The sequence below is a fragment of the Manis pentadactyla genome, chromosome 4 (genome assembly GCF_030020395.1).
Source record: "Manis pentadactyla isolate mManPen7 chromosome 4, mManPen7.hap1, whole genome shotgun sequence".
NCBI classification, from domain to species: Eukaryota; Metazoa; Chordata; class Mammalia; order Pholidota; family Manidae; genus Manis; species Manis pentadactyla.
The window spans coordinates 109,076,609-109,097,655 of record NC_080022.1 but is presented as its reverse complement, the minus strand read 5'-3'; the positions used below and the strand labels follow the sequence as shown (position 1 = coordinate 109,097,655).

The following is a 21,047-nucleotide window of genomic DNA, read 5'->3' as shown; positions in this document are numbered from 1 at the left end:
ATAGAGAGGAGGCTCAATAAGATTAATATCACATGGTCCCTGCCTTAAAAGATAGCAGTACTAGCTAAATTTATTAATGGCAAAAGGGGAAGAACCAAAGTAAATCACACAGTTATTAGCCAGCAGGAAGAGAAAGGCAGATCCCTGGGAATATTGTGATAGCAAAGAAAAGCTGGCCAGGAACCATGTGGGAATATACCTTTAAAGGGAGAACTCAAATTGTATTGAGGTTTCACAGAGGGGGAAGGCTCTCTAAATTTAGGCTGGGTAAAACAGAAACAACTTATATTTCCAAAATATTTGAAGTTTGTTCTTACAAGCACAATATCTTGATTTGTCATATTGATTGTCATATTCATTCAGAGCTTGATATCATGAAGATGTTTTTTATAAAACCCACAAAAAAAAAAAAAGACAGTTGGTAGAAAACCTTTGGAAGCATTGTTCCCAATGTCATACTGGTAAAATGCCCAAGACAAAAGGGACCGTAGAGATCAACTGGTCCAACAGCTCATTACAAAAAAGAAAGATCAAGGTAGAGAGAAACAAAGTAAAAACTTACCCTTTCACTAAGGAAGCAAAAAGGGTTGAGCCCCAAATTAAAAATTGGGACATAAAATACAAGTGTTTTTATAGACATAACGGAACAGAATATTTAAATTAAAGACAAAAGTTTACTGTGGTACAAGATGATGTTTCCAGAACATTCCACTGCATCAGTCTTTTTGTTTGCTAAATGCATGTTTCAGAAGAGAATCACACTCTGCTCAGAGTTACGAGAGCTTTCCAGTTATTAAAGAAGCATCAGAGTCTATCTCCATCCAAGGTGAGCTCTTGGTGAAAAGAAAAGCCATAGGGACTATAGGAGAATCTTTTATGAATAAAATGAAATGACATATAACTTAAAAGACTTTCAGTTCCCAGAGAACTAGGTTGTCTACATGGCCCAACATGTGCAGGTCTCAATAAATTCTAAATATATAGTAAGTTAATAATGACCTTGGCTAGTAAGTTTCTTGGGTATCATAAGATGCTCATACTGCAACATTTTAACCTGGTTTATCTGTTACTTGTATAAGTGCAAATCCAATTATTTTAATGTCATGGTTAGATCATTTCTGCCTATTAAAAAGCCCCCCAAATCTTCAAATGTTAGTGTAATAACTGCAGGAAGCTTTGTGGATTACTCTTGCACTAAAATAGTCATCCAAGATATGCAATGCATCAATCCCTGTCTACACAAAACAATGTAATGATGATGTCCTTTATATAAATAGACTTTTGTTTTTTTGATGGTACTAGATTTGCATGAATTCATCCTCCCTTTCTCTCCTAACTCCTACAGTGACAGAGACCACCAGGAAGGTAAGTTGCTAACAGTGATGGGAACCTATCACTGCTGCCTCATTATGCTAGTATTAAATAAACATACAGTCTTACAGAAACATCATCCTAAGAGTTAGTCAGAACAGATAGACCTGGGAAGATCAGGACTCACACTTGATGATGTCATTATTGTTGTAAGTCAAGCAGCACTTTTCATTCATTAGTACCATATTTTGAATTTCAGTATAAGACAAGGCATTTAGTAATAGTTTTGTAAGGAAATAGATTTACAGACCTTTGTGCTTTTAGTTTCTAGGTATTAAATTTCTTGTTCTTACTTCCTGTCTTTGCCTAGACAAAGAAGTGAGCTAATTCACCGTTATGATTCAGGGTATATTCTGGTGTTTTATCAAGATATAGTATCTTCTAAAATGTATATTTGCATATGCATAGAGTATCTCCATAAAGATATATGCAAAACTAGTTATCTCTTAAGTGGCTGAGGGACAAGACCAAGTAGGAGAAGACCTTTTCATTTATACCTTTCTGTGAAGTTTATTTTTTATGTAAGTGTCATCTCATTTAAAAAATGTTAAAACTTTTTAATGTTTATTCATTATTCCACAAATATTTTTGTTAAGCTTCTTAATCCCTAAATATGTTTCATCAGTGACCAAAATTAAATAGCAGTTGATTTCCCAAGTTTTAAAGACATTGACTCCATTCTGATCTAGCCTGTCTTCTTGTCTTCCACCAAGTATCACGTTCCACATTTTCTTTTAAACATCCACGAAAGTTAATTTGAAAATAAATTTATGAGAATTTTGTGTCACTGTTCAGAATAACTAGATATTCTTGGGGTGTGCCAAAACCATAGCTGGGAATCACTGAAATGGATTCTGAGAGTGGCTAGTTACAATTTTTTAAAAATTTGCAGAAACCAATGATATATAAAAGCACATCAATTCTATCTGGCTTACTCTAATTTTCTTGGGCTTATTCAATCCGATTATGTGAGTATGAGCAAAAATCTCTAAACTGTAACATAAGATTAAAGCAGTAAATGGAGAAATATGGTAAATGGTTAAGGGATCTATTGCAAAATTCTAACGTAGCATTTTGAAATGAGAGGGAAGAAAATCTATTCCCCAATCCCTCCCCAAAGTACATATTCATTGTACCTGTACTACCTAAAAACTTAACTTCTGAATTTTAAAAACTACAAAAAGAGGCATGACACAATGGAAAACACACAGACTACAGACACACACAGACCCGGGCTTGAATCAACCGATGTATTAGTTGGGTGACTTCTTACAATTCATTTAGCTCTTATTTGTTAAACACCTGCCACACTGGGGCACTTTACTAAGTGCTGGGGCTTGGGCATAGAGCAGTGAACAAAGCAGCAAAGAGTTTATCATTTGACAGAGAAGATGGACAATAAAATTATAATACAGTGTGTGAGGGAAAATGGCAGGGGGAGCTAACCTGGCACAGGGGCCAGAGGCAGACTTCTGGAGGAGTGACATTCAGTGAGACCTGAAGGGATGACCTTGGAACTGACCTGGTGAAGCAAGTCCCTCATCTTCAGGTCCTTGTCTGTAAAACAGAGATTATAATAGCTATCTCAGACGTTGTCTCTGAAGATATAATGCATTTTGACGTTTAAAGCATTTAGTGTAGCATCTGACCCATAGTAAATGCTCAAAATGATAGCTATTATTTGTTCTTTTGTATAGTCTCCTCTGGAAGGCAGCCCTCAAAAGCAGAACACTTAAAAAAATGACTTTCAGCCAAATAGGTATGTTCTGTTGCACATGCTACACAAGAGTGCAAGGGATGAGTAGACCAAGTACACACCCTCTCAGCAGGAATGCCCGTGGTTCAGGGCTACATGCTCATTATGACCACAGAGACAGGTCCCCAGATCCTTTTTGTCACAGGGTTAACATGTCCTATGAGTCATATCTAAGCTCCTGGCCCCCTCAAAGTCTGCTGGCTCTCCCTGTTTAATCAGACATGAAACAAATCGTGTGCTGCAGCAGAGGCGTACAAACACGCTTTAATTACAATATTGTAACATCAATTAGAGATCTATCTAATCGAGGACTCGGCACTTCCTGCTTGGATATTACTCCCATGTTGGAATAATTACTGCTAATTAAGCTTGGAACTAATTAGGCTAAATGATCTCATTTATACCAACAAAGATGACTTCTAGGAGTTCATAAGAAAAACTAGGGTGATTTTATCATTCCTGGACTATTTGGCATTTCACTCTGAAAATAAAACACCATCCCCTGCCATCAGGGTGCACAGATAGATTGTTCCTCTGGAATTCTGGTCCCAGACGGCAGTAGGATCTTCATTTGTCTACACAGGTCCTCCTATGCAGTGAAAGTAATACTAGAAAAACACCGTCCACTCAAGTCATACTGTGTCCTTCTACAAATGACAAGCTCAGTCTCGGGAAGGTGCAAGCCACTGGGAGCAGCGACAGCAGTGAAGAGTGATCCACCAACAGCCGTGTTCAGAGGTCCTTTGGCCTTGCACTTACATTTACTCGGTCTCCGTATTCTTGCCATAGTCTTCAGGGCACAGAGTTAGGCCTGGGTTTGGCGGTTGGTTAGACAGATTTGCGTTTTAGTTATTTATTCCACCTAAGCTTTGGTTTTCCATCTTTGGCATGGGGATAATAATAATGCCATGTAGTGTTTCTGTGAGGATCAAAAAGATAGCATATGTGGAATGCAGGATAGCGCTTGGCATATAATAGTCCTCAATAAGTAAGAGGAAATTTTTTTATTTCAAGGCACCACACTCACTTCCTTGTCTTGCTCCTCTTGTCTGGCATAGTGCAGTGGTAGTGGAAAAAGCACATGGTAGGGAATTAGGAAACCCAGTTCTTTTCGGATTTCTCTCTAACTAGCTGTGTGACTTGAGCAAGTCACTTCTTCCTGGAAAATAACGGCATTCACTGCATGCACTGAGCCAGGCACTGTGTGGACTGTCTTACAGAAATTTTCTGACCTAACCTTTATGGCAATACTCCCCATTTTAGAGATGAAGAAACTGAGACCTAAGTAAATAAGTAATTTTCAAAGAAACCCCAAAAAAACCCAAATCCCTCACTGCCATTAAATGACAAGGTCAGGAACTGAACACAGGTCTCACTCCAGAGCCTGTCTGCTTAACCACTGTCACACTGAATGTCTTTCCCCCTTCCTATCTGTGACTGAAGGAACTAGAAAGACATCTCCAAGGTCCCTTTTGGCTCTGAGGGTCTGTGGTTGTCTTACAGAGTAAACCTCTCACCTTTTTCTTAGCCAGCAATCCTCATCAATTAAGAAGTCTTTATTGAATATCTAATATATGCTCTGTTCTAGGAGATAAGATGCTCCTTCCCCCATAACACAAATACCACAACCAACTTATATCTATTAGACTAACTGCCTTAGAATTCCTACATTATGACATTTGTCCTGATCAGAATTACATCTTTAAACTCTTTTCACGACAATGGAACTAACTTTCAGTTTGGGGAAAATCCTCACTTACACCATATTCTCTGGGCTCTAGCAATTAGGCCTCTTATTTTCCCTAAGAAAAAAGTTCTGGGGACTCTCTTGTTCTCTCTATCCTCAGAGTCTACTAGAATACTCCACAAATATGTGGGCACACACACACACCAATATTTTCTGCTAGATTATCCCATTCTATCAAGAGGAAACAAAAACCAATAAACAAAGCCCAAACCTCTGTTCTTAAATATTACAGAAGATTGAAACCTTCAACTCATGGATCTTTTCTTCTAAAGAGGTGTTGAGGGGATCAAAATGCAATATTGGCTGGTCACCTGTGGTTAGCTCAGGTCCAGACAGCCACTTGAGCTGCAGTCTATCCCAGAGTGATTTCTCCTGATGCCGGAAGAGGTTGGAATGGAAACACATTGGTCACCAGACTCATAGGAGCCTTTGCAGAAAAGCCTGTGCTAAACCTGGCCTCAGTCTATACCTCACTAGCATGTAAACTCCAGGAGGATGGAATTGTTTTGTATGATTTTTCACCTCAAGTACCCAGAACAGGGCCTACCATATAGTAGATGTCCAATAAATGTGTGTGGAGCAAATGAACAGAGTGCTGGGTTCCAGTGCAGTAGTCTGGTGCAAAGCCAGGGCAGCTCATGCACCTCTTCAGGCATGTGGGGGTTGGAGAAAGTGCATCTTCCCTCCCCTTTGGCGTGTGCTACTGGGCCATCTCCTCGGGAAGTGATCCTCAGTGGCTCTTTGACTCCTCTGTCCAGAAGGCTGCCCACAGCCTTGCCCTGTGGTGAAAGCAGTCCCTGGGCCTAATTCCCGTCACCCCAGGACCTCTCTTTGGAGGAAAATCAGAGCAGAAGGCAGGAAAGAGGGTGGTTTTTCACCTGTTGAGGAAGAACCCAGACACCTCAACATCACCCTGGGGAGGGGCTGGTGGTACCGGCCCAAATACTCAGCTCACTGAGCTCCTCCCAACAGGGGCTTGGCTTTAATGGAAAAGAGGCTCTCCTCTGCAGGAAATCCTTTGGAGTTTGAAAAACACTGAACCACTCTTGCCTCTGCCTGAAATATACTGCCCAGGGGTGGTGACAAGTTGGTCCCTTATCTGTAGGGTAGGAGCATCATTGATGGTTGATCAGAAAGCACAAGAAGGAAGGAACAGTAGATTTGGAATCGGAAACCTCAAGTCTCAAAGTAAGCAGCCTCACTTTCTTCCAATGTACAATGGGGATAATAAGAGCGATCCTACCCACTTCAGAGTTGGGAGGACCACAGAAGATAAGGAAGGCCACAACTGCAAACACCATCTAACAGTAATTACCTCTTACCCACAGATCGTCTCTAATCATGATGGGACATGCCTAGGAATGTTTGGGACCCACTGCATCCTCAGGGGTGTACAACCTGGTGGAAGGGAGAGGCACAGGCATGTGCTCTGAGACCAAGTACCTGCCTGGTCCTTACTGGAGATCGGTTCTGGCTGCTTGTCTGGCAGGGCGGCTCAAGAGTTTTCTGCCTAAACCGCAGATAATGCACATACGGTATTCCTGGCCTCCCTCTCTCACTTTGCTGCGAATGGACTTATATGGATGAAGACCTATGGGACCTAATGATTCCTTCCTCATTTTCCGCTGGTCACAAGGATTGGTTCCTTTCCATTGCAGAGAGCACAGGCATCCCTGGCTACTCAGGGAAAGGCACTTGGTCACAGGGAACCCCAGTTTGGCATATTAGAAGAATACACTTTTAAGGAATCCTGAAAGAGAGCAGGAACTTGCCTCTTAGCAAGAGCCTTAAAAACATAACAGGTGACTGATTAAAGAGGATGAAAAATGAACAAACATATTAATGAATAAATAAATGTTTTGGCAAAATGAAGGGACATTTTATAAGAGGAATCGTTGTGCCATTCTCCTAATTTTGTCGTTTGTGTGAATACAGAGTTTCAATATGCCATTTTTGTTTTCTTCATACAGATGAGACAACTCAGCTTCTTGGGCTACTAGGGCATGCCAAACAGAGAGATGAGGGTCTCTAGCTACAGTGGGGGCAGAAGTATCCCAAACCTACAGGTCACAGCAGGTCTGAGGGAGTGTTTGGGTAAGTCAATAAACCCCTTCATTTGACAATGAGAAAACTGTGGCCCAGAATGGGGATATGATGTGCCCACATTCACACAGCTGTGCCCCTCTGAAGATAGCATGTTGGGACATTTGCCTGAGAAAATATGCCAGCTTTCCTCATTTGAGGCAAAAGAAAAGCAAACATTTTACATTTGTTGCTGTTGAGGCAAAAAGTCAATGAAGTTGCCAAAACACAAGGCCTCCCATTTAAAGGCATCAGAGAAATGGCCCAGTGAGTATGGGACTCTGAGCACCCAGGACTGACTCCTACAGGGACAGAGGAACAGGAAGTTGCCTGAGGCAGTGGTGTCAGGGAGTCCACATTCTCTCTGTTCTTTTACCCCATTTGGCCAGGATAAGCCCCAAATGGAGCCGGTTTCTTCACAACTGTTTAAGTCCATCCAGCAGCCCCTTTAAGGATTGTGCCTGCCCTGAGAGTGTTATCTGCTGTTATGTCAAGTATCTTTTAAGAAGAATATGATAGCATTTGGAGGCTGAAGGGCTAGAAACTCCCTAGGTAAGAACCTCCCCATGAGGCCCAACTTTAAAAATGGGTTTTCCTATAAGTCTTTAAAGCTAATCTTCTCTGATGGTAGAAAACTTGGGAGTCTGATTGACATTTCTCTGAATTCAAGCTTTTGCTCATTCATTTATTCATTTGTTCAACTGGCACTTACTGGGTTCCTATTCTAGGCTGCATATTAGGTAGCTTTGGGAAGACAGTATCCCTACCATGAAGGAGTAATCACTTTCTATTAATTGCCCACATCTCTCTACCCACTGAAGACTAGATTATCCACCACTCTTCTTATCTGAGAGATATTTTCCTTCATTGGAGGGGTACAGAGGGGCAAATTCATCACTGTTGGTTTAATGCATCTAATCTTCAGGCAAAGGTCACATGTCACCTAACTAGAGCTAAAATGAAGGAGATAGGTTGGTGGGCAAATCAGAGAGCAGAAAGGGCAGAAACCACAGGCCATATGCCTAGCTTCTTGGTGGTAAAGCAAATGTCAAATATGAAAAGATCTTTCTTGTTCATTCATTCATTCAACAAATATATGCTGGGCATCAGCCAGGTACCAGGCACTGGGGTGGGGTAATGAAATTTCAGTAAGGGAACAACCTTATTCTCAAGGATCTCAGGATTTAGAGGAGGAGACATACACACTCACAAAATTATGAGATGAAATAAATCCTAAAAGTATGTACACAATGCTAGATGGAGAAAGAAAATGCTGAATTGGGAGAACTTTTTAAGGTAGAGGCAATAGTGCCTTATGACTATTTGGATGTAGAAGGTAAGGGAGAGAAATAACTCAATGAATGCAGGTTTCTAGCTTAGGGGACTGGATGAAAAGTAGTATTATTTAAGCAGGAAAGGGAATATAGGAGGAGATTCAGGCTTTTTAGATGAAAGTGAGTATGTTTCATTTTGCTCAAGGTACCCATGGAAGATCCAGGTTGAAGTGTCCATGGATAGTTGAAAATACATCTGGAATTCAGGAAACCAATCAGTCACCAATGCTTTTTGTGTATTGTGTATTAGGGAGAGCAGGGAGGGTTGGGCAAAGGGAGAGAATGAGGAAGAGGAGCAGAAGGTAGAGCTTAAATATAAAAGAACTTGAAAACATGATCCCCACCCCTAAGGAGACTGTGCAGAGCCCTCACCTGCCCCACTCAAAGAAATTGCTTTCGCCTCCATCACAAATGGCTTCAAATTGTCAAATGCAGATGGCACTTGGCAGCCTACATCCTGCTTAGTTAGATCTTTGTGGGATTTTCACTGTTGGCTCCTAGATGCCTCTAGCAGCTCTCTCCCCGACATGGCTTCTGTGGCACCACCTTCCTACTTCTCGCGACTCTCACTTCTCAGCTTTCTTCTGCCTTTTCATTCAGTATTGGGGATCCCTGGAGTTCCATCCCAAGACTTCTCTTCTCATTTGACGTGCTCTTCCTGGGTGATTTTCCATAGCTTCAACTGCCACTGATAAACAGATGGCTCTCAAACCAATATACCTAGCCTAGCAATCTATTGAATACAATAATTGGCGTATGAAAGTATACAATAAACATTAGTCAGCTGAAATGAACTGAGTTCTAGTTTTTTCAGTCATTGGGCATCACCATCTGGATGTCCCACAGAGTCTTCAGATGCACCATGAACAGCACTGACCCCTATGGATGATCCTCCTTTTTAACCTTTTCTTTTTTCCATTCAGAAAGTGGTACCGCTAATACCTAGGAGTCTAAGATGACCCAGAGTCATCCTAGGTGTTTTCTACTTGACCCCCATATTGTCTTGTAGATTCTACCTCCAAAATGTTTTAAATAACACCCCTTCCTCCTCTTTCTCACTGCCAATGGCCCTCACCACCTCTTTGTTTCGCTGTAATAGCCTGCTAGTTAATATCTAGCTGTATTCTTGCCCTATTCCAAAATACTGCCGGAATGATCTTACAGGATAAAGTTCAAATTCTCATCATGAGACAAGATCATTCCTCTTCTGGCTCCTGGCTCATGTCCTACTCTCTCAAAGAAAAAAAAAATCCTTTTCAAGAAAATAATTATTAACTAAGAAGGCTTGGTTCTTGAATGGTCTCCATGACCTTGCACATTCTGTTCACTCTTACTGGGTGCCCTTCTTCCACTTGCCTCCCTTCCCCATTTGTTCACCCAGAAGGTTCCTCTAGACCTGTGAAGTTCAGTCTAAGAGTTTTTTCCTTCCCTCTATTCCCCCAGGTGCCTGGTGGTCCTCTAAGCTTCTTTTAATAATTTTTGCCACTTTATATTGGACTGTTTATTCATCACAACATGGCACAGTATACTCCCTGAAGGGAAGACATTAATTTTATGATTTCTAGGGATTCTTAGCACCTAATACAGTGGTAGATACTCAGGGAATGACTGAATAAATAAATGAATGAATGAGAATGGTGGGAGAAACAGGACAACATACAAAAAAGCCACAGGGAAAATGTAAGCACATATAACAATACACACAAAGAAATGCACCTACTCTTGGAATGCCACTGCTCTGTGCCTAGGCAGAAGGTGACCTTTCTTCAAAAATATCCTCAGGTCTAATTATTTCAGACACTATGATTTTAGGAAGATCTGTAGGAAGGAGGGAAGTAGGAGAAGTCCTCTTCAATTTGCCGTCTTATTTCATCTGATCCCTTTCTATATTTGGAAAAAAAGTAAAAGGTTCAGATGGTAATACAAATCACAAACTATTCATTTTGTTCTGTTTGGATCCAAGAGAAATGACTAAGAAACTGGTTTGTTTTTGCTTTTTTTCCCCCAACAATCTCCTCTGGGTCAGCATTGCTCAGGTATGAAATTTAATGAGAGAAGAGATTTAAGCATTAAGTTACAAGTTGGACTGAATGGTACACACTGATTTCTTACAACTCTGAAACTTTGTGATGCCATGAAGTTCAGCCTTCTAGGTTGTATTAGTCAACCGGGCATTTGTTAGGAAGAATTTGCTCTCTGAGTTTTTAAAACCTCGCAAGGCTGTGGAACTACATCTCTTATGAGATCATTTGACCAGTTTTGCCCTAAAACACTTCAACCCTACGACAGAGCTCTACTGGGAGAAGAAACATGATTAGAACTTTCCTGGGATGAGAGGGCAGGCCGGACATCAAAAAAGATAAGGCATTGGCTACAAAGGTAGGTAGACTCATTAGCATATCTAAAGCTTGGTAAGCAAGGGCTTCCCTGAGAAAGGAGACTTTGTCAGGGAGATTATAAGGGGTTTGCTAGTGTTTTTGTGTGCAAGTGAGTTGCAGCGCAGTATGTAAGCCATTTGAAAGTGTGATTATTAGAGCTGAAATGGAACATAAAATTTGAAATAGATAGCCAGCAGTTGAACAGAAAGGCAGTCAGACCTGCTGGGTCACTAGCAATGCTACCCTCAAAGTAGATAAGGGGATTTCTGCATTAGAAGAAAGGAGAGTTGGCTCCTGAGAGTGGAGTTGGGGTGGGGGTCTTAGACCAAGGGCGGATTTAGGCTTCATTATGTAGGAACACTACTTGCTTTCACTTCTTATAGTCTCATTAATTATTTCCTCGAATATTTTAATTCAACAGATTTAGGCATTATTTCTTACTAAGGGGCAATTACATGCCAAGTTTGGTGCTTTAAAAGTTGATTTTTGTACCGTTAATTGTTGAGCATATCTGGTTTTTTAAAATGAAATATTTTCTCCTTGCTTTCATTTGGTTCAAAAATAAATAACTGGATGGGGATGAATGTACAGCATTGAGACTATAGTCAATAGTTCTGTAGCATCTTTCTGTGTTGACAGATAGTGACTACACTAGTTGGGGTGAGGATTTAATAATGTACATAATGGTTGAATCACTATATTGCATACTTGAAACTAATATAATATTGCATATCAACCATACTTCAGTAAAAATAAACCACTAAAAACAAAATAAAATTAATGACTAGATTCCATTTTGTTTTTCCCTCCTAAATTTCCCTTAGACATATTCTAAGTATATGTGCAACATCAGCTCAATTTGAATATTTTGAAAATAAGTTATCTATGACTTGAAAAGCAGGCCAGAGTAGAATTCTTTTCCTAAACTTCCTGATGATATTGCTATTCTAAGAGTATCAGGTTAAGGAGTTAAAAAAAATCTCTTCTGAAAAACTTAGCTTGATTTCCCACCTTCTCTACAGTCTATGAATTTAAGAAATCACTATCAAAGCCAATAGGTTTGTAAAATCTGCTTTTTGGAATTGTGCATGTGTATATGTCAAGACAGGGAGGGTTGGGAAGAGGCTGCTTTTTTGAGAAAACAAGAGAGGACAAAAAGTACACAATGTCACTTCATTGAGTCAAGTAAAACTGCAGACAATGTTAGTACTGGAGTGGAACTCCCTTTCCCTGTTGGAAGAGGTTCCAGTCCCCCCCCTTAGGCTTCCTAACCATGACTCTGTTTCCCACAGGGTCTGATACAACCTTTTTTTCTAGCTTTCATAAAAGATTAGTTAATAAAAGTTGCTGGATGCAATAACCTCACATATCCAAAATCTTCCTATGGTTAGCACCCACCTAGCACACCCCCTACACCTCCCACGTTTGTTGTCTTAAGCATAAAGAAACACCCCCAGTTAGGCCGCAACCTACACACCAAGACAAAAGCCAATGAAGCTTTAGCGGCAGGGCCCCTCACTTTCACAGCTTCCTTCCAAGGTCTTATGCCTAAGTAATTTTGAATATTCTCTTCCTCAGGGGGCCCCCCAAAGTGAATAAGCTTCAGGCTCCACAAAACCAGGACACACCTTTGCCTATACATATACTTTATTCTCAAGTACCCAACTAACTCCTTTCCAAGTAAAGCCCTAATAGCCATTTCACCTGAAGAATGGGCCACACATTTGCTCAGTCCACACACATACATGGAAAGATAGAGCAACTACACAGTGCAAACTTTCTGGCATCCTTCCTACTTCAAATGTACCCTGTTTATACCAACCAGATCCTTTGCCTTGATGATAAGTTTTAAAAATATGTGCCCCACCCCATGCATACCTCCACAAACTGTTAATATACTGGGCCCTTGATTGTAGGCTCTCAGTGAAGATTAATCAAACAGGTAAGAATTTTAAAAAACAGTAGTGTTGGATTCTAGTAACTTGAGAATTGCCAGTGTGCTGGTTATCTAGGAAAGGGCTGGCACCTGGTGAGTGGAAGTGGGCAGAGCTGTAGAGAAGGGAATTTTACATTTGCTAGGCACCTACTACGTACCAAGGGCTGTTTTGTGTTTTACAAGCATATTGCATATAACTCTGGGGAACAACAATCCCTATTCTAAATCCCCTAGCAGTTTGCTTAAAGACCCAATATCTCATGATTGAAATGAATGTAAAGAGGAAGTAAGGCCAATCTTAGGGAATCTGAGCTGGTCTGGGGAATTTATTCAAATTCTGAATGGTGGAGTATACTGTAGCTCTCCAGGCAGCCAGCCTTCTGGGGCATCTGTAACTTACTAGAGGCAGCCGTGGTATGGTAAGCTCTCCAGCTTCCAGCATATCCTCACTGTGACATAGTGAGGGCTAGGCAGCACCACTTGGCCAGGCAGGAGAAGGATGCCAAATGACAATAGCAAGCAACTTATAAATTCTGTTTTAGGCATACTGTCTACTGAGATGGATGGGGTTAACAGCCCTGCAAGAGGAGTATAGGCCTACTCTATTACTCATGTGTTCTCCATTACACTGTAAAAAGAGCAGTGGAAATCCATTGAAGAGTTGTGTGGGCTCAAGCAAGTGATCTCATCTCTTTAAGCTCAAATTTTCTCATGTGTAAAATTAGGAAGTTGGAATAGGCAATGGCTAACACTTTTGGATTCTTGATATTCTATCATTCAGTCCTTGGCAAGTACATTGGGTCTCAACTTCCTCTTCTGAAGGACAACTAACTTGGTTTTATCGTGGCTATAGGGATATGAGAAGGCATGGTGAACGAAACGCAGGAAGTGCTGTGCAATAGAACTTTCTGCAAAGACAGAAACGTTCTGTCTGCACTGTCCAATAAGGTGGCCGTTAGCTATATGTGTCTACTGAGTTCTTGAAGTGAAGTTAGTGTGACTAAAGAACTGATTTTTTTTTTATTTGGTTTTTATTAACTTAAATGTAAATGGTCTCATCTGAATATTGGCTACCATATTGGACAGAGCAGATATCAACTTCATTTAAGCCAGAACTGTAAATATAAAGATAAAAGAAAAAGAGAGTGGTTTGAGAATTGTTTCAGTTGAAGAATAAAGGAAGGCATGAGCTTAATTTAGGCAATTGACAACCAGCGCTATTATTGTTTTACACCTTCTGAAAAGAGGGATGGACTCATTGTGTAATAATAATAGTACCTTGCAATTTATTTATAAGTTTATGCTCTCCAAAGTTCTACCATGGCTATATTCACAACCCTGTGATGTACAAGAAGGTAATACTATCTCATGTTACAGATGAGGAAATTGAGACTCGATGCCTGCCCAAGGTCACAGACTTCAAACAGTGATGAGCCAGTAATCTGAACAAGCCCTTCAGACTTCACTTCTCCAGTTCCTTTCACAGGCAGTACCACCTCCAATCCTTCTTCCTGCCTAACTTCATTATGGGAGAGGAAACAAGTAATAGAATCCTGAATATGATTAAGAATAGGCAGGACGGGGAAAAGCAAGGGACTCAATAATCCACCAAGTAGATCATCAAACCCTGAAAGAATCAAGATTTTAGTTGTGTCTCTTATGAGAAAAGGGAAGAAGTGAACAATTAAGTCCCACCACGTGCCAGGTGTTTCACAGATTATAGTTGATAGAATAATTCTGTGAGGAGCAATCTCAGCAGCATTTTATTTTTGAGAAAGTTACTAGACTGAGATCACACACCTATCAAATGGCACAAACAGGACACGGTTCTACAGCAACTGCTGTTTCCAAAAGTCACATTCATTTTCAAAGGAAGAGAGGCTTTCCCACCCCCTCCCCACAAGCCTCTCCCCACACACTCACCTCATCACAGAGGGCGCTGCAAAGCCATCATGTGCACCAGCAGCACTCACACTGAATTTGAGCCTCAGATCGGACACTGGCCATGGGATTTAATGTTTCTGAGTCTGTTTCCTCAACCACAAAGTTGAGGGATCTTCTAACCTACTTCACAAGGTTTGGAGGTGGATTCAATGAGATAATGTGTGAAAACACTCCTGACACTTCACTTCTCCAGTTCCTTTCACAGGCAGTACCACCTCCAATCCTTCTTCCTGCCTAACTTCATTATGGGACAGGAAACAAGTAATAGAATCCTGTATATGATTAAGGTTTGTGAACACTTGTTACTAATATTTTACAGTATTATTAAGGCACTGCAGATTATGCAGGCAATTCTAAATCAGGAATTCCAAAAACTATGTCGGACAAGGCAGCAATTTGCTAAAGTCTACCAAGGGGACAATCTCTGGAGGACAAAAGACACTCACTTGGACACAATAGGTTAAGTTAGAGACTGTAAATTTAGGATCAGTGATTTGAGGCAGAAGAAAACTGACACCTTTGGTTAAAAAGGCCCAGGAGCTATAATACTTCTGACTTTTCGTCTCCTATAAGACAGATGTCAAACCTGCCTTCTTTTGAGCTCTAATCCCACATATCAAAATCCTTTTTGCCCATTTCTGCCTGAATGTGACACCTATATAGAAAGCCAACATTCCCCTAAATAGAACTCATTAACTAATTAATTAATTCAGTGAACATTTATGAAGCATGTTGTGTGTGCTAGGATTGTTTCTAATAATCAGGGTACAGCTGTGAACAAGACACATTCTTAGAGCTTACTTTTGGTAGAGGGGAATAAACAAACTAAACAAGATCATTTCAGATTATGGTTAGTTCTGTGAAAAATATAAAACAGGATGATGTGATAAAGAGTGGCTGTGGATAAAGGGTATGATAATGTACTGGTTAGGAAAGGCCTCTCTGAGGATGAGCATTTAAGCTGAGACCTGAATGATAAGAACAGGCCAGTCATTTAAGGATTTGAGGGCAGAGGTTGTGAGCAGAGGATACAGTAAATGCAAAGGCCCTGAGGCAGAAATGAGTTTGCTGCATTTGAGGGACTGATAGGTAGCCAGTGTGGCTGAAACTGAAGCAGAGGAGAGTGGTAAGAGATGTGGTCAGAGTATACCAGGGGCCAGATCATGTAGCACTTAAGCTAGGCCGTGGGAAGGAGTTGAGGTTTCATTCTAAATGCAGTGGAAGGCCATTTGGACATTATTAAGCAGAGAAGCAATGAGATCTGATTTGCCTTTTAAAAAGATTACTTCTAATCCTGCCATCCCTTTGCCCAAACATATAAGTGTAAGTGCACAAGGACACATACCCAGTTTCTCTTGAGCATCATATTGTCAGTTGTGTCATGTTTGAGTTTCTCCCCACTCCCACTCAATCTGTTGCCAAATCTTTTGAAGCCTGCCTTGAGTGTTTCTGAAGCTCAACCCCTCCTTTGCATTTCCACTGCTATCACCCTAATTTAAGTGCTCACCACTTCTTACCAGTTACTTTGTAGCTCTCCAACTGCTCTTCCAGACTCGTCTCACCCTTCTGCAATCCACCCCACCTGCCACTGCCAGATAAATCTTACAAAAGTAAACATCTGACTATGTCACTTTTCTGCTAGAGAATTTTCAATGGCTCCCCACTGCCCAAGAAACTAAATAGTAATTCTCTATCCCAGTGTTTAAGATCCCCACCATGTGTTCTGAAATGCTGTTCTCTCCATACTTGCCTACATACATCCTTTGCTCTGGCCAAACTGGCCCACTTGGACTTCTCAGAATGTGACCTGCTTTTACTTATGCTGCTTCCTGGGTCTATATCAATGCTTCCTCCAGTTACATCTGTTGAGATCCTATACTGCTCAATCCTGAAGTCAAATGATATAATCTCCATAATGTTTTTTCTGCTCTTTTTGACTAAAGGTGAACCTCCCCCAGGATTTTGTCTGAACCTTTTAAAGGCATTTATTGTATTGTTCTTCATATTATGGTTATCTGTGTACATGTCTTACTCCTCTACTAAATTATTAGCTCCTTGAGGATGATGACTGAATCAAACTCACTTTTTATGCTTGTTAGTCCCTGGCAGAGCAGTGCTTCATAAATATTTATTAAGTAAATGAGTGAACAAATGAATAAATAGACAGACCGAAACTTCATCTTTAGGCAGCATTGCTCAATAGGATGATTTTAGAAAATTATGAATAATCATAAGAGGGAATAAGAAGGGTCTAGCCCTTTAAACTTCACCATGGCATTTAAGGGCTCCTGGGAAACACAAATAAGCATGGAAATAGGTTTCCATTGTTTTACATGGAATGGATGTCAGAAAAAGTCACTTGGGAGTTGCTGAAAATTATGCACTGTGTTAACAATGCCTTAGGACACAGATTCCATGTCTGGGGCTCCCCACTACCCACAGTCCTTCAATCCCCAAGGTGGGTTTATGGGAAATAGAGCCATTTTGGGAGCTCTTTTTGACTAAAGAGCATTTATTTAGCAAAAAAGAGCATTTATGGGAAGTAGAACCATTTCCCTCAGCAGTTAATTTTGAGTTGAACAGTTCCTTTTCAGAATAAGAAGATAAAAGTTTCAGTTAATTCCCTAATTCTTCACTGTGCTATATTAGCATTCCAGAAAGACCAAATCAGTGTGTTGGGGTTTTCCTCAATCAATTGTGTTGGTGGCTCATTTATCTTGAGTGACTCGGCTTTGGTAGAAAAGTACTGAATGAAGGCCCTCATGGAGCAAAGGCCGCTGTTCACATAGAAATGTTCACAGCATTTGCTTGGGAAAGAGTAACAGCACCCTTTCCTCACTGCTGTCTTGCTTCATACACTGACCTTGCCTCTCTTTATGAAGGAGGATAACTAGGTGTCCCTGTTGTTATTTAAATTATACATATTGTTAGTACATCACTTTGCTACAAACCATCTGTTATTAATTATGTTCGAGGATTATGAAGCTCCCATGAAGTAATGGGAGTATCACTTCGTACTAGTTAAAAGGGCTCCTGGAAGATTAGGGATCCACTAAATCAGTCCCTCAGCGAGCATGAAACGCAGCAGTGCAGGCTTTCTCGGTGTGACTTACCTTGCCCTGGACTGACGTCCCCCATGAGTCCCATCCATGCCGACACACACCTCCTTGCCCACCAACAAGCTGGACACCAGTTGCGATTCAAGCAGCAGGATGGTTTCCTGTGTCATTTATGCTGATTTTTTTTCTCTTTAAACTCTATATTGGCAATTTATTCTAAAATATGAAGTCCTCATAGCATGTCCTGAGGGAGGTTTTCTAATTCTGGTTTCTAGAGTGTGTGCATGACAGTATGAATGTGTGTGTGTGTGTGTGTGTGTGTGTGTTGTGTGTGAGAGAGAGAGAGAGAGAGAGAGAGATAATTTACATCCAAGAGTTTAGGTAACCAGCTCTTTATTAGCTTTTTAAAATCTCTGTTTTTTCTGGACATAGTTCTTGGCCTTCAGGATACAACTACTGTTCAGTTGCTCAGGGGATCCAGGAAATCTTCCCTTTCAAACACTGTTTTTGTATTTGTTTCTCAGAGAGGTCAGTGGGAAGGTGAGGGGTGAGTCCTCTCCTCAGAGAGGAATGAGGCCCCTGGGCCCTGCCTCTCTGAGGGAAGGGGAAAGGGAGTGCATTTCAAGTAAGATATTTGGCTCCTTGGAACCAGAAGTACTCTCCTGTAGGTCAGGAAAATGATATGAAAACACCGTTTCTGGGTTCCAGCAAAGTAATTCACAAGGGTACAGCTATGGCAGATTAGAGGGAATGCGAAACTTGGAAGCAAATTCTGATTCTAACAAATAGGTAATCCTGGACAAGCCATTTCACTTGACAGAAGCTCAGTTTTCTAAACTATAAAACAGGAACAATAAAATCTGGTATACAGAGATTTGCCCAGGTAAAACAGGATGGCATATGTGAAGCATCTGATATTCTTATAGACAAGATAGAGAAATACGGGGGTATGACAGAAGAACTGGGGAATTGGTAACTGAATAACTAAAAGATTTTCTATGGCCTCCCAAGGGTCTCTGTATTTGGCCCTGTCCTGCTTTATTTGTATAGCAATGATTTAGTTAAAACTATAGAAAACAATTTTAAAATCTCATTTATGGATGTTACAAAATTGGGAGAGATGACAATCAAATGCAAAAAAATAAAAATCCAAAGTAAAAAGTCCTCAAAATGTCAATTCTAACAAAATGAATTTTAAAAGTGATCAAAGCAGAAACAATTAAATCCAATATGTAAAGTACAAAAGTCCAGGTTGCCTACATAGTTAGGTTTAAAAATTTGTTTAAAAAAAAAAGGAGAGAAAGAGTAAAGAAGGAAAAGGAGTCGGAGAAGGAGGAGCTCACACTTCTGTGGCACGATGCTGGAAAAATCAAATGTGCTCACAAGAGAAGTATGGTACCTGAAACGAGGGAGGTAATAGTTCTACATTCTATGTGGAGCAAAATTATCAGTTTCCAATGCCTCTTTTTAAAAGGAATACAAACTGAAGTGTATTCTTTATAACATCCAGATATAGAGTTCTATACTGTGTCCTATAAAGAACACAGAATGTTCAACTTGGAGAAAAGAAGCCTTAGAATGGACACTCATAGCTGCTTCAAATATGAGAAGGACTACATGGTGTTAAGACAGTGAAGCCAACTCTAAGCCCAGATAGAACCAGGACTAGCAAGTAGATGAAAGCAAAGCTCAAAACACGTGTGCCATGCAGCCTGAGAGGCTCTGTCCTGCTGGTGCTTCCCAGAGGTCACATGGCTCCTCGGGGGAGTGTTACCGGTGGTTCAGGCACCAGATGGGAGACTGGAACCATTTGTCTGAACTCACATTTTCCTTTCACCTTTAGAAATCCATGGCTGTCATTGACCCCAGTGCCACTTACAGTTTTCCTTTGAGTAAATGTCTTTGGGAGATAGATCCAAAAGTAAGTGCTTTCAGTAGAATACAATGTTTTCATTTTTTATTTTTAAAGATCTCTGTATTCTGGACAAACACTGATTTCAATCAACAGCATAGTACTATGGAAAGGGTACTGGATTTGGAGACACTAATTTGGGTCAAATTCTAGCTCTGACACCAGCTTTTTTTTTTTTTAAGGTATCATTGATATACAATCTTATGAAGGTTTCACATGAGCAACATTGTGGTTATTACATTCTCCCTATTATGAAGTCCCCACCACATACCCCATTACAGTCACTCTCCATCGGCATAGTAAGATGCTATACAGTCACTGCTTGTCTTCTCTGTGCTATTACTGCCTTCTCCATGGCCCCCCCTACATTAGGTGACACCAGCTTTTTGACTGTGAACAAATTACTTGATTTCTCTGAGTCGTGCTTTCTAAAATCTGGTATTATTGATGCTTAGTTTAAAGGTCGTTAGGAGAATTAAATGAGATACCATACATATCCCACTGATTTTTTTGGTATCATTAATCTACAATTACATGAGGAACATTATGTTTACTAGACTACCCCATCACCAACTTCCCCCCACATACCCCACTACAGTCTCTGTCCATCAGCATAGTAAGACTCTATAGAGTCACTACCTGTCTTCTCTGTGTTGTACAGCCCTCCCCTTGCACCCTCCACATTATACATGCCCCCTTTCTTCCCGCCCCCCTTATCCCTCACTTCCCACCCATCCTCCCCAGTCCCTTTCCCTTTGGTAACTGTTAGTCCATTCTTGGGTTCTATGAGTCGGCTGCTGTTTTGCTCCTTCAGTTTTTTTCTTTGTTCTTATACTCCACAGATGAGTGAAATCATTTGATACTTGTCTTTCTCCACCTGGCTTATTTCACTGAGCATAATACCCTCTAGCTTCATTCCTGTTATTGCGAATGGTAGGATCTATTTTCTTCTTATGGCTGAATAATATTCCACTGTGTATATGTACCACCTCTTCTTTATCCATTCATCTACTGATGGACATTTAGGCTGCTTCCATTTCTTGGCTATTGTAAATAGTGCAGCAATAAACATAGGGATGCATGTGTCTTTTTCAAACTGGGCTGCTGAATTCTAAGGGTAAATTCCTAGGAGTGGAATTCCTGGGTGAAATGGTATTTCTATTTTGAGCTTTTTGAGGAACCTCCATACTGCTTTCTACAATGGATGAACTAAATTACATTCCCACCAGCAGTGTAGGAGGGTTCCCCTTTCTCCTCAACCTCACCAACATTTGTTGTTGTTTGTCTTTTGGATGGTGGCAATCCTTACTGGTGTGAGGTGATATCTCATTGTGGTTTTAATTTGCATATCTCTGATGACTAGCAATGTGGATCATCTTCTCATGTGTCTGTTGGCCTTCTGAATTTCTTCTTTGGAGAACTGTCTGTTCAGCTCCTCTGACCATTTTTTTATTGGATTATTTGCTTTTTGTTTGTTGAGGTGCGTGAGCTCTTTATATATTTTGGATGTCAACCCTTTATCGGATCT

General features: G+C 40.6%; 1 protein-coding gene across 3 annotated transcripts in view; it reads right to left on the bottom strand.

Moving 5' to 3' along the window:
• The window catches only part of LOC130683411 (uncharacterized), a 73,732-nt gene that overhangs the window by 30,163 nt on the left and 22,522 nt on the right, over positions 1 to 21,047 (bottom strand). Inside the window, exon 2 of one of the 3 annotated variants that reach the window (XM_057500634.1) lies at positions 2,894 to 2,928. The exons of 1 other annotated variant lie outside the window; for it this stretch is intronic. The gene's annotated coding sequence lies outside the window, so the exon portion shown is untranslated. One more of the 3 variants, XM_057500633.1, reaches the window with a different exon arrangement.